Below are 19,587 nucleotides of genomic sequence, written 5' to 3'. Positions count from 1 at the left end.
GATGAGTACATGGTTTCTTTTAGGGATATAGAAAATGTTCTGGAAATAGATAGGGGGTGATGGTTGTATAACCCTGTGAATGTACTAAATGCCTCTGAAATGTACATTAAAAGACAGAACTTCAGGGACTTTCCTGGTGGTCCAGTGGCTGAGGCTCCTGGTTCCTGATGCAGGGGTCCCAGGTTCAATCCCTGGTCAGGGAACTAGAGCCCATATGCCACAACTAAGGGTTCTCATGATGCAACTAATGATGCCATCTCATGATGGCACAGACAAATAAATACTTTTCTAAAAAAGGCTGAATTTCATAAAATGTGAGTTATACCTCAGTAAAAACTGGCTGCTACCCTCTTGCCCCCTGCTAATCACCTTCCCTTTACCTGCGTACCCCCGCCACACCATTGCAGGAAACCATGCATGTGCCTTCAGTCCCTCTAGGCTGACTGCTCATTCTAGAACTTCACACAGTGAAATTGTACAGCCTGTGCTTTTCTGCATCTTGGCTTCTTTTGCTCAGTAGAATGCACTTGGGATTCTCATGTGTTGCTGTAGGAATTTGTGTCTCATTTTCCTTTTCACTGCTGCAAGGCATTCCCCAGTATATGGACATGTCCTGACCTGTTGGTCCATCCGCCTACTGGTGGACATTTGGGATGCTTCTGGCTTACACCGAGGACGAAGAGGTCTGCTCTGAGCACTTGTGTCCAAATGAAAACAGGTGTAGCGACCAGAGCACTTGCTCTCTGCACGGTGGTTCTGGAAAGGGTAGGTGCTCAAGGAGAGAGGTGCCCGTGGGCAGTGTGCTCACTTGCCCATGGCAGGGGGACTGAAGGATGCTCTTCTGGGCCATCAGGACCCAGACCCTTAAAAACAACCCAGGGGAGTGTGGGACAGAGTCCCTGGGACCTGGAACTTTGTGAGTAAGGGGGCAGGAAGTTCCAAACTCTAGGGCTGGCCCCAGACTGATGGATCCACAGGTGAACTGTAATACTGAGCGCGCACCAGAAGAGCTCCTGCTCCCATTGGAATCCACATGTGATTCGAGTCTGAGCCTTGCTTTACCAGCTGCTTTCCCCACTGGGCTCTGCCCTGTTCTGAGTCGCCTTCAGCTCCTGCCCGGACTGTTGCAGTAGTCTCCTCTCTGCTCTCTGGGCAGCCACCTGGCCCTCCAGGTCTCCTTGCAACAGCCAGAGGGAGCCTGGTCCTGGTATTCCTGTGCTCCCAAGTCTCAGTGGGTCCCTTCTCACTTCGAGTGAAATCCCAAGTCTTCTCAACGCCCTAGTTCTGCAGGGTCTGCACCCCACCCCTGCCATGACCACACCTCCCAGCCTTCTCACTCCAGCCACTGGAGGAGGAGGAAGCAGAGGCGGGTCTCACAGCTGGGCAAGGGCGACTCACACAGGACCCTGTGGGCCACTGGGAGGGGTTGTCATTGTCCAGTTGCTCAGTCATGTCCAACTCCTTGTGACCCCATGAACTGCAGCATGCCAGGCTTCCCTGTTCTTCACCAAATCCCGAAGCTTGCTCAAACTCATGTCCATTGAGTCAGTGATGCCACCCAACCAGCTCATCCTCTGTCGTCCCCTTCTCCTCTTGCCTTCAATCTTTCCTAGTGTCAGAGTCTTTTCTAATGAGTCAGTTCTTTGCATCAGGTGGCCTAAGTATTGGAGCCTCAGCTTCAGCATCAGTCCTTCCAATAGTCTGGGTTGATTTTCTTTAGGATTGACTGGTTTGTTCTCCTTGCTGTCCAAAGGGTCTCTCAAGAGTCTTCTCCAGCATCACAGTTCGAAAGCATCAATTTTTCAACTCTCAGCCTTCTTTATGGTTCAATTCTCACATTCATACATGACTACTGGAAAAACCATAGCTTTGACTATACAGATCTTCGTCAGCAAAGGGAGGGGACCTTGACTTTATTTTCAGTGTGACGAACTCGGATTCCAAGTTCAGCTGTGAGTCAAACTCTTGATGTTCATGCTTACATCCATCCTCCCACCAGCCTTAGAGATCAGGAGCACTTGACACCCCCAACGCACAGATGAACAGGCTGAGGCTCAGAGAGAAGAAGCTGCTTGCTCAGGTGACCTGGCAGACACACCCTGCTCCCTGGAGATGTTCTGAGATGGCCCCCGGGGCTGACATTTCTTTCCCTCCCAAGAGGTGAATGACCCTGGCCTCAGGGGCGCCTTTTCAGGCACAGCAGTTCCTTTGAAGTCCTTTGAAGCCCCAGCCAGCCGCCTGAACAACCTCTTTCTCCATCTCACCTTCCTCCTGGACTCCTGCCAAGCTTCTCAGGGTTGCTGAGGAAGAGGTGGAGGCCCAGGGCAGGGAGGGTGTTCTCTTTTGTTCCATTTATCTCTCTGGGTTTTTTCCATCACATATACATATGGTTACCTTTTTTCAAATGACACAGTGTAAAGGATATCTCTGTCCCATCTAATTTTGGGGTATCCACTTCTCTGCCCCTGAAGCCTCTGCAGGGACCAAGTTCTGGGTGTCCTTCCAGAGGTGACCAAAGGATGCACACAAAGAAATGTACAAATAATGTGAAATCATTCCTTAATGGACCAGTGGGAGGGCCCTCTCTTGGTCGTTTGTACCCACCTAGTTTTCTACCTTGAACAATAGAGCTTAAAAATTTTCTCAAGATGTAACCCCAGTGGAAGGCGGAGAAAAACATCAGACCAATCCCAATGGAGGAGCATCATGCAAAATCCCTGACTGAGGTTTCTGCAAACCACCCAGCTCATCAAAAACAAGGACAGCCTGGGAATCCATCACAGTCGGGAAGGCTCTAAGGAGAAGTGAGGATTAAATGCAACATGCTGTCCTGAACAGGACCCTGGAGAGAAAAGGGCCATTAGGAAACAGTGAGAAAACCTGAATAAAGGACGGACTTTAGTTAATAATAATGGATCAATGTAGATTTCTTCACTGTGAGAAATGCACTAAATGGATGGAAGATGTTAAGAATGGGGCTGGAGAGGGTGGTTCCCTGGTGGCTAGAGAATCTGCCTGCCAAGGCAGGAGACACAGGTTTGATCCCTGATCCAGGAAGATCCCACATGCCTCAGAGCAATAAGCCCGTGCAAGCCACAACCACGGAGCCTGCACTCTAGAGCCTGTGCTCAGCAACAAGAGAAACCACTGCAATGAGAAGCTTGAGCACTGCAAGTAGACAGGAGACCCTGCCGAAGGTAGGGAAAGCCCAAGCAGCAGCGAAGACCCAGCAGAGCCATAAATAAATAAATAGACTACATAGTAAAAAAAAAAAAAAGAATGGGATTGGGGGGACACTGGGTGTAGGATGTTTGGGAAGTCTGTGCCATCTTTGCAACTTGTCTGTAAACCTAAAATCATTCTATAAAGTATTTATTAAAAATGTTTTTTAAATTAGTTATTTATTTTTGACTGTGCTTGGTCTTTGTTGCCGCACGTGGGCTTTCTCTAGTTGCGACGAGCAGGGTCCACTCTCTAGTTGCGTTTTGGGAGCTTCTCTTGTTGCTGAATATGGGCTCTAGGGTGTGTGGGCTTCAGTAGTTGCGGCGCACGGGCTTAGCTGTCCCGCAAGTGGAGTCTTCTCTGACTCGGGGATCACGCCCATGTCCCCTGCATTGGCCGGCAGATTCTTAACCACTGGACCACCAGGGAAGCCAAAAATAGTGTATTTCTTTTTTTAAGGATCTCTTTTTAAAAAATCCCTTGAGCTGTCCACCAAAGGCTAACCCACCTCATGCTCTTTATTACGTGTATATCATCCCACAGTTAAAAAATACAAAACAGAAGTGATGTGTGAATGCAGATCTAGGAGGCTGCTCTGCCCTGGCCCTGGGACAGCCTCACCCTTCATAACAGCCGCATCGTGTTTCATCGTCTGGCCATCTCATAACTGATATACCAGGTCCCCTGTGGATTGACACCAACCTTGTTTTCAGGCTTTCGCTGCTGTCAGCAGCCTGGCTGAGCACGTTTTTGTCTGTCCAAGCTTCCATGCCTCATGCCAGCCTCTCTGCAGGATCAGGTCCCAGAAACAGAACAGTGGCCTCAAAGAATGCCTGCAGGAGGAGTAGGGCTTTGACATCACAGGAAGAGATCTGCTTCCCAAAGCGGGTGGAGGGAGATGGGGCAGTGTTCGGGGAGGGGAGGGGGCTTAGCGGTTTTATTGAGGGTGGTCAGGGAAAGCCTCTCAGAGGAAGATGACATTTGAGTAAGATGTAAACAAGAGAGAGCCAGAGTCACGGGAATGTGTGGGGAAGAGGGATTCAGGCAGAGGGGATAGAATGTGCAAAGGCCCGGAGGTGGGGCCATTTCTGGTGTGTTTGAGGAAGGACAATGAGCTGGATCAAAGTGGGTGGAGGGAGAGAAGATCATGGGGACTGGAGAGGCCAGATCCTGGGGTCCTGATGCAGCCATGGAGAGGAATTGGGATTGTATTGTGAGCAAGATGGAGAACTTTTTCCAAAATCTTTTTTCCTTTTTTTGGCCACACCTCGGCATCTTAATTCCCTAGTCAGGTGTGGAACTCATGCCCCCTGCGGTGGAAGCACCGAGTCCTAACCAACAGACCTCCAGGGAAGTCCTGGGATTGGGAACTTTTAAGGAACGGTGGCAGACCTGATTCAGGGCTTAAAAGACCCCTCTGGTTGCTTTAGGGGAGAAGGTGCAGAGTAACTGTGGGGAGACTGGGGAGGAGGCTATTGCAATAGCCCAAGCAAGACAAGATGATGATGGGGAAAAAGGGCCAATCTGGGGTGCATTTTCAAGGCAGAGTCAACTGCACTTGCTGGAGTCCTGGGGTACTAGGGCAAGGCACAGCTGGAGTATATTAGTTTCTTAGGGCCTCTGTAGCAAGTACGGACCACAAACTGGGTGGCTTAACAGAATTGTGTTCTCTCACAGTTCAGGTGCCTAGAAGTGTGAAATCAAAGTGTCATGGGTCATAACAAAGGGTTATGTCCATGTGCGGATTCTTTTTTTCCCCATATTTATTTATTTGGCTGCACCAGGTCTTAGTTGGGGCAAGAGGAACCTTCAATCTCTGTTGTAGCATGCGGGATCTTTAGTTATGCCATGCAATCTCAGTTACGGCATGTAGGACCTAGTTCTCTGACCAGGGATAGAACCTGGGCTCCTGCGTTGGGAGTGCAGAGTCTTAGCCACTGGACCATCAGGGAAGTCCCAATCCCTACGCAGATTCTAATGAAGGACAACTCTCCCTCGCCCCACCCCACCTCCCACCCCAGACCCCTTTCCTCTTCTAGCTCCTTCCCTGGAGGTTGCCAGCGATCTTTGCAGTTCCTTGGCTTGCAGCTGCATCCTTCTAACGTCAGCCTCTATTGTCACATTGTTCTCCCTGGGTGTCTCTGTCTTCATTACAGTCTTCTTCTCTCTTATAAGGACACCAGTCATGTTGGATTTAAGGCTCATCTTACTCTGATCTGACTCATCCTAACTTAACTAATTTCATCTACAGTGATCGTATTTCCAAATAAGGGTGAGGGTGGAGGGATTACATTCCAGGCAGAGGGAATTGTAAGTGCAAAACCCCTGAGTCAGGAGAAAGGGCTATCTATCAGTCTCAGACCCTGGTTTTCCTGCAAATCTTGTTCCTGAAGAAAAGACAGAGGCTGAATTCTGAGGGGGAGAGAAAGGAAGTTCTGTGTCCCCCAGTTCATTGACAGCCCTCCCTGAAATTTGCCAATTCCCCACCTCCCCAGGCTGCCCCCTTCTCCTTTCCTCCTCCCTCCCTCTTTCCGGTTCAGGCAGCTAGACTCTCTTATCACCCCTGCACACCGTTTCCTTTTTAGCCCAAAGGTCGTTATTTTAACACCTGTTGGGAAGACAAGCAGACACGCTCCCAGGGCACGGAGAAGAGGGAGTGCATGGGGATGGGCTGCTGGCAAGGCTGACCTTCAGGACTTAGCTGCATAGTCTGCCTCATTTTGTGTGGAGCTGAGTATTCCATGTGGTTTGACCTGTAATGTTTGCCACTGGCTGGAAGGGCTGGAGCTGGCAGGGTCCCTCTGTCCATTTGTAGTCTCTCATTTCCTCAAGCTTCACTCTGTCCACGTGATCTCTTGTTCTTCTGGAACATGGTCTGAGTTTCTTTACCATGGCCGCAGCTGGGTCCCAAGAGAGGGAAAGCAGAAATCATCAGGTCTCTCCAGACTTGGAATGGAATCACTTCTGCTGCTTTCTATTAGTCAAAGCATTCACAGAGCCCACCCATTTTCAGGAGACTCTACCTCCTGGTGGGAGGCACTTCAGGCACCTGCAGGGAAAGGAAGAGTTGCTGGTGGCCATCTTTGCAGGGAACCCTCACTCCCCTCCAGCCTGCTTCTACTGGCCTGGCGAGGCCTCTGATACTACAGAGGATTGCATGTCCCAGCTGTGAGATGCCAGTAAGATGTGCAGACCCTGAGGAGTCTTGTTTTATACAAAAAGCAGGAAGGGGCATGATACCCGACCAGAGAACAAACGTTCGAGCCACTTGGTGCTTCACTCTGGCTGGTAGGCTGAGTACACAAATTAGATGTTTATGAGAATAAACAGTCATTACAACTCGAGAATTAGAAAGAAAATAAATACCATCTCAATATATTTTGCTAATTTGGCTCTGAACCCTGCCTGCCTATGAATTGACTAGTTTCTGGCTTGCAGAGGTGCACGAGCACGTGTGCACAAGTGTGTGTGTATGTATGTTGTAAGCCCTCTAAATGAAAGCGTCTTTTCTGAGTGCCTCAGTCTCCTCCTCTGTAAAATGGGGACAAGAATAGCACAAAATGCAGGGTTGTTATAAGTTAAATGAGAAAATACATACAAACTGGTGAAAACAGTGCCTGGAACCTGATAGGTGACATACAAATATGTTACACTTTTTAAAAACAATCTTATTTATTTATTTTGTGCTGAGTCTTCATTGCTGTGAGGGCTTTCTCTAGTTGTGGTGAGCAGGGGTTACTCTCTAACTGGAGGGGCTCTGGTTTCTTATTGCAGTGACTTCTCTTGTTGCGGAGCACAGGCTTCAGGGTGCTTGAGCTTCAGTGGTTGCGGCTCCAGGGGCTCTAGAGCATAAGCTCAGTAGTACTGACACACGGGCTTTAGTGGCCCACAGCATGCGGAATTTTCCCAGATCAGGGATCGAACCTGTGTCTCCTGTCACTATTGGCAGGTGGATTCTTTACCACTGAGCCACCAGGGAAGCCTGATATGTCATAATTTTAACTAGTGCATCATTCGTTCATCAACTACTAAGAGGCCCCCAAGCAGGGGAGGCCCTTTGCCTAGTGTTCTGGATCCAAAGACTGTTCTAGAGCTCTCGTACCTGTGAACATCTCACCACAGGGGGTGCTCTGGGACAGGTTTCTTGACGAATGAATGATTAGGGCATGGACTTCTCTCTCCAAAGCTCTGGCTTGGAGAGGAGACAAACTTGTAAATAAATCCTTGCAAAAATTACAATGAGAAATGCAAAACAGCTTAAGGTATTTGAGCCAGGGAAAAGGTATTTCACCCAGGGAAAAAGGATTGGTTCTGATGAAATTTTAGATCTAGTGGCCAAAGCAGGCAGGATGCCCTCCTGGATCCCTGGTACCAGGTAAATAATGGCCTCTGACCCCAGTCAGGATAGGAGAGAGCAGGGTGGGGAAGTCCTTGCACTATGGAAGATATAGGCTTTGCTGGACTGCAGGCCTTTCTCCTCTTTTGTGTTCACAGCTCCTGAACCAGGGGTTCCTGGTTTCCAGCAGGAGATGTGGGTGGCAGGTTTATATGGGTGGAGGTTTATATCAGGAGGGCTTCCAAGTTTGCTTGTGGGGCAAGTTAATGAGTGACTCTCAATTTTGAATCAAAACCAGACATCGCCTCACAGATGTCTGCTCAGAGCAGCTCTGACATCTATGTAGATTCTTCCATACAACACTGGGGTTGAAGAGTCACCGGGGGGATCCACAGGCCACAGCATTTGAAACCTTGAGTTGAGGCTACATCTCAGATCCCCATTGACTGCCAGGGACCCTGTACATACATTTCAAATGGGGTCCTGGTCCAGACCAGCCACATCATTTGCTGAGTCCTGGTACAAAATGAAAACACAGGATCCCTTGTTCAAAAACGATTGAGAATTTCAAGGTGGTGACCATAGAGTATTAAACCAAGCTTAGGGCCCTTCTGAGTGTGGCTCCCTGAGTGGCTGTACAGTGGCTCACTCAGGAAGCTGGCCCTGTCCCCATCAGCCCCCCATGGCCGGAGCACACAGTAGGACACATGGCAGGCGCGAAAAGTCCAGATGTGCCTGGATTCATGCACCTCTGAGTTGGCAGACAAAGATGGGGATCAGGATTGCTGAGTTCTGGAGATTTGGGATTTCTCTGTCTCCTGCTTATTTTCTTAAGCTACCAAGTTGTTACCATCAGTTCTGTCTTCTTGACTCCCCAAGGGATGACAAAGGCCTGGCAGGAAAGCAAAGTAAACTCTCCAAGGCCATAAAAAAAACAAAGGATGATTGTGCGGGCTCCTAGCTGCAGCCTCAGAAGCAGGTGTTGTGGGGTGCCTGGCTGTGTGTGGCGCCAGCTGAGGTCAGTGCCTTGCATCTAAGAGGTGCTGACTGTTCCCACAGCTGAGTTGCATTGTACAGTTGGAGGTGGGATGGCGCAGCCCATACTTAACCTCTGGGACTTGTTGTGGCCCCTCCCTGCCCTTGAGTGTTTGAAGGAGAAGGAGAAAAGTAGGAGGTAAACGGAGAAGCAAGAAACATGAATACTTTCATCCCAGAGGGCCCGAAAATGCTGGATCCAGTTGTGGACAGAGGTCCCAGATACAGAATGATGAGAGGTTACCTTCTGCTCAGCGCCACAGGAACCAGGCACTCCTGATCCATCAGACTAAATAAGATACACCCCTCTTCAGGCCCTGCAAGATCTGCACCGCCCCCCTTCTCCCACTGCTTCCCGGCTATTCCCTGACTGTGCAAGCAAAGGCCTTAGGGCCTTTGCACTCACAGTTTCCAATACCAGGTATTCTCTTCCCTAAAGTATTCACGAGACTCAGTTCCTCTCTTTATCTCGATCTCTGTTCAGATGGAGCAGCACCTCTCCCTAGTGCTCCTTTCCTTCGGTACTACTTTTGCTTTTTTTAAGATTTTTTTTTTTTTGGATGTGGACCATTTTTAAAATCATTATTGAATTTGTTAACAATATTGCTTGTTTTGTGTTTAGGTTTTTTGGTTGCAAGTCACGGGAGATCTTAGCTCCCTGATCAGGAATCGAACTTGCACCCCCCCCGTAATGGAAGGTGAAGCATTAACCCATCGACCACCAGGGAAATCCCTACGTTAGTTTTCATCATGGTACTCATTACAATATTGTATCTGTTTGTTTGTTGTCTTTCTCCCTCTAGTCAGTTTCCTAGAGGCAGAGACCTGACCTCATCTGTCTTGTTTACCCTCATACTGGAAAAAAAAAAAAAAAATATATATATATATATATACATCTCCAAACAATGTAAGGTGACTCCCTTTTATACAATGAGAGGGTTTCTCTCCCAATGTTTTTGATAAGTATAAAAGTTTTGGGGTACAAATTAAATAGTCAAATATTTATTTGCACATTTATATTAGTAATAGAGTAATGACCATGCCTAACTACATTTATTTAAAGTCACATGTTAAATAACTAATATAGTACATTAAAAAATATGTCTTTTTGTTCTGGGCTTACATTCATGAAATAATATTCTTTGAGCCCTCCACCTGTACCCTTGACATTGTGTTTTGAATCATCAAATAGAGTATGGCCAAGCCCATCTGCTCCCCGTACGTCTAGAACTTTTCAGAAATGGCCTTTTTTGAATCTGCATATGATGCAGCCACTGGAAATGTTATCCCAGGCCACAAATACCCTTTTGCATAAATTAGGACACTGCTTGTTTCATTTGCTTTGTGGTGTATATTATTGATGAGCTCCAGCAAGGAACGCTTCCTATATTACTTTTTAAAATGACCTTTAAAAGGTTTGTTTATAGTGACATCCAACACCTATGAATGCAAACTTTATAATGGCGAGATCAGATTAAATTTCTTGGTGTTCTCTCTGAATAAATGTCTCGGGGATATGACATAAGAATCCCACACATCGTGATTTGAGGTGGTTTCAGGCAGAGGCTGTGGATCTCACCTGGTGATTTATTTTGAATCTCCTGGGGGAACGTCTTTACCTACATGGATGTCCCTGGCTTCTGCCAATAAATCAACGGAATCAAAATTCTGGGTGATGGGGAACAGGCATCCACAGTTCTTTCTTTTAAAAAAAGGTATTTATTTATTTATTTGGCTGCATGGGAGGGGTGGTGGTCTTAGGGGCTTCCCAGGTGGTGCTGGTGGTAAAGAACCCACCTGCTAATGCGGGAGATGTAAGAGATGTAGGTTCAACACCTGGGTTGGGAAGAGCCCCTGGAGGAGGGCATGGCAGCTCACTCCTATATTCTTGCCTAGGGAATCCCATGGACAGAGGAGCCTGGAGGGCTACAGTCCATGGGGTTGCACAGAGTCAGATACAACTGAAGCGACTTAGCACGTACGCACGTGGGGTCTTAGTTGTGACACTTGGAATCTTTCCGTTGCAGTGCTGGGGCTTCTCTCTTGTTGTGCCTGATGGGCTCCAGAGCACCAGGCTCCATAGTTGAGGCACAAGAGCTTAGTTGCCCCACAGCATGTGGGATCTTAGTTCCCTAACCAGGGATTGAACCTGTGTCTTCTGTATTGGAAGGTGGATTCTTAACCACTGGACCACCAGGAAAGTCCCAGGCATCTACAGTTCTAAAATGATGACTCTAATATCTAGCCAGGCTGAGACCCATGAGGCTAATTTTGATATGACAAACTGCTGCTGCTGCTGCTAAGTCGCTTCAGTCATGTCCGACTCTGTGCGACCCCATAGACGGCAGCCCACCAGGCTCCCCTGTCCCTGGGATTCTCCAGGCAAGAACACTGGAGTGGGTTGCCATTTCCTTCTCCAATGCATGAAAGTGAAAAGTGAAAGGGAAGTCGCTCAGCCGTGTCCGACTCTTAGCGATCCCATGGACTGAAGCCTACCAGGCTCCTCCATCCATGGGATTTTCCAGGCAAGAGTCAGTACTGGAGTGGGGTGCCATTGCCTTCTCCGGATATGACAAACTAGTGGTTCCCAAAGTGTGGTCCTCAGCCTCCAGCATCAGCTCTATGGGAACTTAACAGAAATGTGCTTCTCGGCCCCAGTCCATACCCATTGAATCACACATCTGGGGGTGGGGCCCAGCAATCTCCACCTGGAGGGTTTTCACAAGCCCTCCAGGGAATCCTGATGCTTAGATTAAGGAATGGCTCCAAACCAGGCATCTCAGAGCACCAGGAGCAGCAGAGTTTACCCCGCCTGGAGGCAGAGAGCTGGAGTCGCCCCTCGCCCTAGCCAGTACAGGCAGACGGCAGTGCCAGGAGTTGTTTGCTCCAGACTAGGAGGTGAGCAGGCTCCGGTAGCACTAAGTCAGCCTTCAGAGGACGGTCCTGGGTGTGAGCCATGAGAGGTCAAGTTCACAGAACCTGGGAAAGGAGGCGCAGATTCTGTGAAAGGCCTCCTAGGGATCAGGGCAGGATACCAACAGGGTTCTCTGCACCAGGGCAGGAAGGAGCTGGTATGTTCGGCCTCCACTGGGGAGGCAGCCTCTCTCATCGAGAGCAAGTCTGAGACTTCCCTGGAGGTCCAGTGATTAGGAATCTGTCTGCCAATGCAGGGGACACAGGTTCGATCCCTGGTCCAGGAGGATTTCAGATGCCACGGGGCAACTAAGCCCTGCAGCTATTGAAGCCTGCATGCCTAGAGCCTGTGCTCTGCAACAAGAGAAGCCACAGCAATGAGAAGCCCATGCACTCTAACAAAATCAGTCCCCGCTCGCCACAACTAGAGAGACTGTGTTGCAACATTGAAGAGCCAGTGCAGCTAAAAATAAAATAAATAAATAATAAAACACAGTCTCTTATCCTTAAGGAGAGGTGACAGGAGGCCAAAGCGGGAAATAAAACAGCAAATCCAGGGAGAATGGCCATTGGGTGAGCAAACAACAGCATCACCATAAGATCAAACCGCCAGATGGACCACACTTGACCTCAGCTGGCCTCTATGGCCGGGCCAAGGGGATACCGAGCACCTTCTCCCCATCCTTCTCATCCTTTGTGGGACTACCTGGGGCTTTCTCTGGCCCACTCAGTGCCCTTGGATTCATCCAGCCCAGAGGGGTGGGGGCCAACTGAACTTGAGATGCACCCACTGAAAGGGGAAGTCCTGTCAACGTTGCTCACCACCCTGCATTACAAAAAAACTGTCCAAAAAGAACAGGAATCTCGAGGAGGTGGGGGTGGAAGTTCCCTTGACTTCTCTCTTTACCCGGCACTGGGAAAAAAAATGCAAGGTTACAAATGGATTACTGGCCTCGGTCTATTAGTTCTCTTTAATTCCTCTTGCAGTCATAAAGGGAGAGGTTATTAACATGAGGTGGCTGGTAATAAGCTAATTATGGTGCCGGCAGATCAGGAGTGTGAGGAGAGGCCATGCCGGGCCCTGGGTTTCCTCTGAGTGAACGGTTCTGAATGATTATGGGTGTCACCAAGCCATCGCCGGCCAGCTGTGCCATGGAGCTGTTATTTACTTGGCACTTCTGGTGGGGCACCAATACTCAGACAGGTGTCTTTAAACTCCCCGGCCCCAAATGCCTCCTTTCAGCCCAAGATGTGTGACAGGAACTCAAGGAAACTGTGGAAAACGCAGAGACCCAAGGAGACAGGATGCTGGGTTTGTCTCCACTTTCCTTGACTCAGTCACCTTGGCAGTGAGACCAGGAATTTGCTTTATCTCCCTTGATGGACAGGCTTTTGGCTTGCCTTGCAGTGGGTTGTGGCCCTCATGTCTCACTGGAACTGTGTGGAAGGGGAAATGTGTGGGAGAGACTGCCGAGGCCTGAGTGTATGTGTGAGGGGGAGAGGGAGGCAAATGAGGACTCAAGGTTGTGGGTTCAAGTCCCACCAAAGGCCCTGGGTTACGAATCTTGGGCCCCAAGCCAACAGAGGAAGGACGAGAGGCAAAGATGACTCATGGCCGTGTGTCCCCAACACAAGCTGGACAAGTTTCCAGACCACAGTGGTTTGTCTGGGACTTTCTGGGTTTTAGCACGAAAGCTCCCACATCCTGGGAAGCCCCTCTGTCCCGGGCAAACTGGCATGGTTGGTCACCTTATTCCCAATGTCCCAAGCAAGAGAGCTGCCCGGAGATGATGGGGATGGCCCAGGAGTCAGACAGATCAGGGTCTGGACTCCGTTACCTCCACTGACCCTGTGAAAGATAGGACCAGTGACCCTCATACACATCAGTCTGCTACTGCTGCTGTGAGCATGTTTGGTCGTGTCTGACTCTTTGTGACCCAGTGGACTGTAGCCTGCCAGGCTCCTCTCTCCATGGGAGTCTCCAGGCAAGAATACTGGAGTGAGTTGCCATTTCCTTCTCCAGGGGATCTTCCTGACCCAGGGATCGAACCCGAGTCACTTGCATCTCCTGCATTGGCAGGTGAGTTCTTTACCAAGTGCGCCACCTGGGAAGCCCAGCACATCTATTTCCCACCTGACAAATGGGTGGGGGAAAAGTCATGTCAAAGAATCAGTGGGAAGGTCAATGGAGTAATGCATGGAAATGTAAGTGCCTGGAATAGAGTGCAGTTCAGAAATAGCATTCATTTTTGTTTGTTTCCTCATTGTCGATTGTGGGAGACCAAGATGAAGGCCTCAGGGAGACAGAAATTAACAGCGAGGGAGCTGCCCTTGATTTCAGGGAAGAAAATTAAGAAAATCAGAGGGAGGGACTTCCCTGTGGTCCAGTGGCTAAGACTCTATGCTCCCAAAGCAGGGGCCCGGGGTTCAATCCCTGGTCAGGGAACTAGATCCCACATACCACAGCTAAAAGATCCTGCGTGCTGCAACTAAGACCTGGTGGAGTTGAATAAATAAATAAAGAAAATAAACATTACAAAAAAGAAAATCAGATGAATGTTCACAAAGACGTGCACTGGAGTGGGGGTGGTGTTTGTTACAGCATTGTATGGAATGAAAAGACTGATACATTCTTATGCCCTTCAGTAGCGGACTGATGAGGCAGGGTTTATCCAGACAGTATGGGTTACTATCCAGCTCTGGGAAGAACATGGAGGTGATGTGAAAATGATACAGAATAAGCTCCAATTATAGAACATTCAGTGAATATTCAAGAAACAAAATGGTGTGTATAGAAGTCTATGTTTGTGTTAAAAAAGAAAAAAAGGAGGGTATGATTGCTTATCAAGGAAATGTACATCAAAACCACAATGAGACACCACTTCACATCCATCAGGATGAGTATTGCAAAGAAAAAAAAAAAGGAACAGAAAAGAAATGTTGGTGAGGCTGTGGAGGAATTGGAACCCTCACGCATTGCTGGTGAGAATGTAAATGGTACAGCCGCTGTGAAAAATAGTACGGCAGTTTGAAATGTTAAACACAGAATGACTCTATGACTCAGCAATTCCAGTTCTAGGTGTTAAATGTCCAGAAAGAACCCAAAACAGGGACTCAGATAAATCCATGTAACATGAATGTTCACAGCAGTACTGTTCACAAGGGCCAAAAGGTAAAACATCCCAAATGTTCATCTACAGATGAAAGGACCAAAAAATTGTGGTTTTATCCATACAGTGGAATATTTTTCAGCCATAAAAAGGAGTAAAGTACTGGCACAGGCTACAGCATGGATGAACCGCAAAAATACTATACTAATTGAAAGAAGCCAGTCATAAGAGAAGCCAATCATAAAAGGCCACGTACTGATACGAAATATCCAGAATAGGTAAATCTATCTCAGGGAGGGGAAGATCCCCTGGGGGAGAGCATGGCAACCCACTCCAGTATTCTTGCCTGGGAAATCCCACAGACAGAGGAGCCTGGTGGGCTACAGTCCATGGGGTGTAGTTCACGCTGAAGCGGTGTAGTACAGCGCAGCACCCAGAGATAGAAAGGAGATTGGTGATTACCAGGGACTGGGGGAGGGGAGAAACGGAGAATGACTGTTTCACGGGTACCGGTTTTGTTTGGAGTGATGAAAATGGTCTAGAACTAGATAGTGGTGGTAACTGTGAACATGCGAAATGTCGTGGGTGATCAATTTATGTTATGAATACTTTACCACACATACAAATAATGTCAGGAAGAGGGCGTATACAAATTCATACATACACACGAACATATATCTTTGGAAATGTACATAACATCTCTGGAAGGTAAAGCTGATAGCTGCGGCTGTCCTAGGGGAGGGGGAGTCAGGGAGCCAGAAGTCCAGGTGGGGAGATCTTTGGACCTGTTGGAACTTGTTTTATCATATGTGTGTGTTACTTTTAACAAGTAGTAAGGTATTCAGATGAATTTTGCAAGATGAAGAATGTCAGAAATTGAGGGAAAATACTGAGATGTTAAAAGATGGATCCCTTGTGTGGGGCGAGGGGGTCGTGTGTTCAGGCAGCAGTAAGAACACTGAATCACGCATCACTGTTGCAGCTCTGCCTTCACCACGGAGGACAAATGTTCTTTCAAATACCACGGGAGGAAGACAAGTTCTACAGAGAGAGCTGAATTCGTGGTTGGCTGGGAGACAGTAAAAAAAAAAAAAAAGACACAAGAGAAGAGCCTGAAGATGGGCAAAGACCTGGATTTTCTAAAAGGGAAAAATAATATGGAGTCTGGAATCCCCAGATGGGGTATGTCTGACAGCCAGAGTTCTTAGCAGAATTCTGGAACAGAGCTTCACACAGATGGCTAGTGACTATTTAGAAGAAAATACGATAATCACGAGAAGCTAACAGGTTCACTAAGCTACCTTGCGTTGGCTGATGTCAGCTTCCTGTGTTCATGGGGAGACCACCCTGGAAGAACAGATGGCCCCTCAGGACCCCACCCTCCTAAAGGATCTGTTGAATAGTGGTTTCATTATCTTTATAGTGGGAATTGATATCAAGCCCTTGATTGTCCACCTTGTTTCTTCTGCATCTGCTTTATCTGACAATGCTATTCCTTTCCCACATGTTTTTAGGACATTTCCCTTAATGGTTGTTTGTCTATTTATAAGCTACTCAGACTTATTTGAATATTTATTTATTTACTTAAACCTGTGCTAGTCAAGAGTCTTTTGACTGCAAGGAAAAGAAATCCAATTCAAATAGCCTTAAGCAGAAATACTTTCAGGTATGGCTGGATCCAGGTGCTTAAATTGAGAATCTGTATCCTGTCATATGTTGGGTTTGCTTCCCTTGGTTTCATTTTAAGGTTGGAGCTCTTCAAGTGGAGAAAAGATTGTGCCAACAGCTGTACAGTTACCTTTTATCACCTTGGCAACCTGAGCAGCAGGGGAACACTTCTTGCCTGAAAGCTCCAGTTACTGGGCCAGCTCTGATTGGCCCAATCATTTCTTACACCCATTCCTGAAACAATCACCATGAGTCTGCCCAAGTTCGGCCATATCCTCTATCCAAATCACATTAGAGATTATTTCATTTAGTAGCGGGGAAAGAAAGTTTCCCTAAAGGAGATGCTATTATTGGGAAGAGAAGAAATGGATGCCTGTCAAGCAAAAACACAGCCTAATCAAATTATGATTAATTATGCAAATATTGTGCATGGCAGGAAAGTCCTAACTGTCATCCCAAGGTCAAAATGAATCTGCTATTATCTCCCTGTGCTCCATGCCTTGATTAATACAGAAAATAAGAGCTAACTAACTGATAGTACTCTGGCTCATGAAAACTAGATGGTGATTTGGGGGGATCTGTTTGTATTTGGGTCATGCAGGTGAATACATGCGAGGTCCTTCTGTCTAGAAGTGAAGGCTGTGCAGGAGAGGCAGAGGTGGGGTTACAAAAAGGCAGCTGCAGGCTGGGCAAGTAGGACTGAGAGCAGAGAGATGGTGTCCAGGAAACACACAGTGTGAACTACAGTCTCAGGCAGAAGCTGTCAGCCTCTCCTCTTCTGCACACTCTGCTGGGCTTGGTGAGTCTCCTGGGTGTGCTGTGGTCAGAGGTGGGACCTGTGACTTAATGTCTTCCTGATTAAGACAGAGCAGAGCTTTAGATCTGGAATGCCAAGTAAATGTCATTCAAGTGCCAGCTGCAATTGTTTGCAAGCAACTCCCTTTGACATTGTGTTCCGAGGAATTAAAGGCTTTTCCTGGAATCAATGGACAAGGGCTCGAGGATCGATTAGCAATGCCTGTCCTGGGAGCAGAACGTGCAGGGATAGTAGGCTAGCCTCATGTTTGCTGAGACTGGGTTGGGTCTTCCCAAAGCTATTCCAAAGAAAGGGGATGTCAAGAGGTCATCCCAGCAAGTGAAGACAGATTTACTTCCATTGAACGCTAAATGAAATAATCTCTAAGCAAATAGCACGCTCTATGCACCGTCTGTTCTCCTAAGCCTCTTTTCTTAGTCTGCATTATCAACAACAGGTGTTTGCTGTTCATTCGACTCCAACCACCAAAAATAGGCATCACAATAACGACAGAATAAGACAGCTTCTAAGACTTCAGTCATTCCTGAAAACCTTCACATATTCATAAGCCAGTGTACCACTGGCTCTATTGTCTAGCCAATATTTTTCTTTAAAGTGCTTTACCTTTCTAGAACTTTTTTATTAAAGTATATTAGACATACAGAAAAGTCATGGGGTTTTTCGTTTGTTTCTTTTTTTTTCTCCGCACAGCATGTGGTATCCTAATCCCCTGACCTGGGATCTACCTGCATTGGAAATGTGAGTCTTAACCACTGGACCACCAGGGAAATCCCATAGTCATGGGTCTTAAATGTACAGCCTAAAGAATTTTCATAAAATGAACATATTAGTGTAAACTAGCACTCATTTCAAGGAAAACCACCTTCCTAAACCCCCACATGACTCTTGCTGCCCAGACCTCTTTTCAGTCCCAAGGGCGACCACTACCCTGTCCTGACTTTTAAACTACAGACTAATTTTGCTTCAACTGGAAGTTTAAATCAATAGAATCTTACAGTTTTGACTTCTTTGTGTCTGGTTTCATCCATGTTGGCTTGTGTAATTGTGGTGTTACCTACCATGGGGTAAATACACCACAATTTACGTACCCATTCTAGGTTGATGGGTATTGGGGAGAGTTTTTATTCTGGGATGTAATAAATAAACCTTATATAAACATCCTTGTGCATGTGTTTTTTATGAACCCACGGACACTTTTCTGTATGTATGCATGTGAGCTCAGTCATAGTCGTGTCTGACTCTGAGCCTGCCAGGCTCCTCTGTCCGTGGGATTTCCCAGGCAAGAATACTGGAGTGGATTGCCATTTGCTTCTCCAGGGGATCTTCCCGACTTGACCCAGAGATGGAACCCGTGTCTCCTATGTCTGTCTGCCAGATCAGGCAGACCCTTTACCACTGCACCACCTGTGAAGCCCAAAGGGTATATACCTGGGCTAGAAAGTGTTGGGGTCACAAGCGGGTGTGTGTTTAGATATAGTAGATACAGTTTCCAAAGTCTTTGAACCATTTGACATTCCCACCCAAGTGTATGAAAACTTGGTTAAACTTTTTTTGTTTATTTATTTTTAACTTATGTGTAATTATCTCAAAGGTCAGAATGGTGGGATATAAACTTATTTATTTGGTTGCTTGGCTTGCAGGATCTTAGTTTCCCAACCAGAGATCAAACCCGGGTCCTCAACAGTGAAAGCACTGAGTCTTAGCCACTGGACTGCCAGGGAATTCCCTAGATAGTGACTTAAAAAGTTATTTATGTATTTATTTGATTGCATCAGATTTTTGTCGAGTCGTGCGGGATCTTACATAGAGGCGCACAGACTGTCTAGTTGTGCTGTGCTGGCTCAGTAGTTGTGGCTTTTCGGGCTTATTTGCTCTGCAACATTTAGGATTTTAGTGCCCTGACCAGGGATTGAACCCATGTCCCCTGCATTGCAAGGTGGACTCTAAACCACTGGACCACCAGGGAAGTCCCTAAACTTGTTTTTAAAAGGCAACTATATAGCTATCACAAAAGAAAAATCAGAATCACTTGCCACAAACAAAAAGGTAATAATAATTACTGTAAAAACTGGTAACTGTTAAAATGGTTCACCTAAAGTCACCACTCTGCCATCGAGCAGTACAGATGTCACACTTCTGGAAAGACTAGTGGAGGCAGTACTGCTGGCTCTTACCCAGCAGGAGGAACCCTGATTTTATGTGGCTTCTCCACCAGTCATAAGACCCCAGGGACAGCTGAGCCCCACCTCCAGCTCCAGAGAAGGATCTGACTGGTATGAGAGTGAGCCAATCCGCTTTGTCTGGGGTGGTTCAGGAATGGGCATGTGACCCAATGCTGACCAATAAGGTGTTTAAAACTTGCATGGGGCACACTGATTGTCTGTCTGCAGGCTGGATCTCAGGGCCTGTCAGACCTGGGTTTGGATCCTGCTTTTCTGCTTCTGCTCTTGGTAACCTGAGCCACGTTGCTCTGTGTCTCTTTAGCC

This window comes from Bos indicus x Bos taurus, chromosome 17 (genome assembly GCF_003369695.1).
Source record: "Bos indicus x Bos taurus breed Angus x Brahman F1 hybrid chromosome 17, Bos_hybrid_MaternalHap_v2.0, whole genome shotgun sequence".
Taxonomy (NCBI): Eukaryota; Metazoa; Chordata; class Mammalia; order Artiodactyla; family Bovidae; genus Bos; species Bos indicus x Bos taurus.
The sequence above is the reverse complement of the archived record's forward strand: the minus strand, read 5'-3'. Positions refer to the sequence as shown.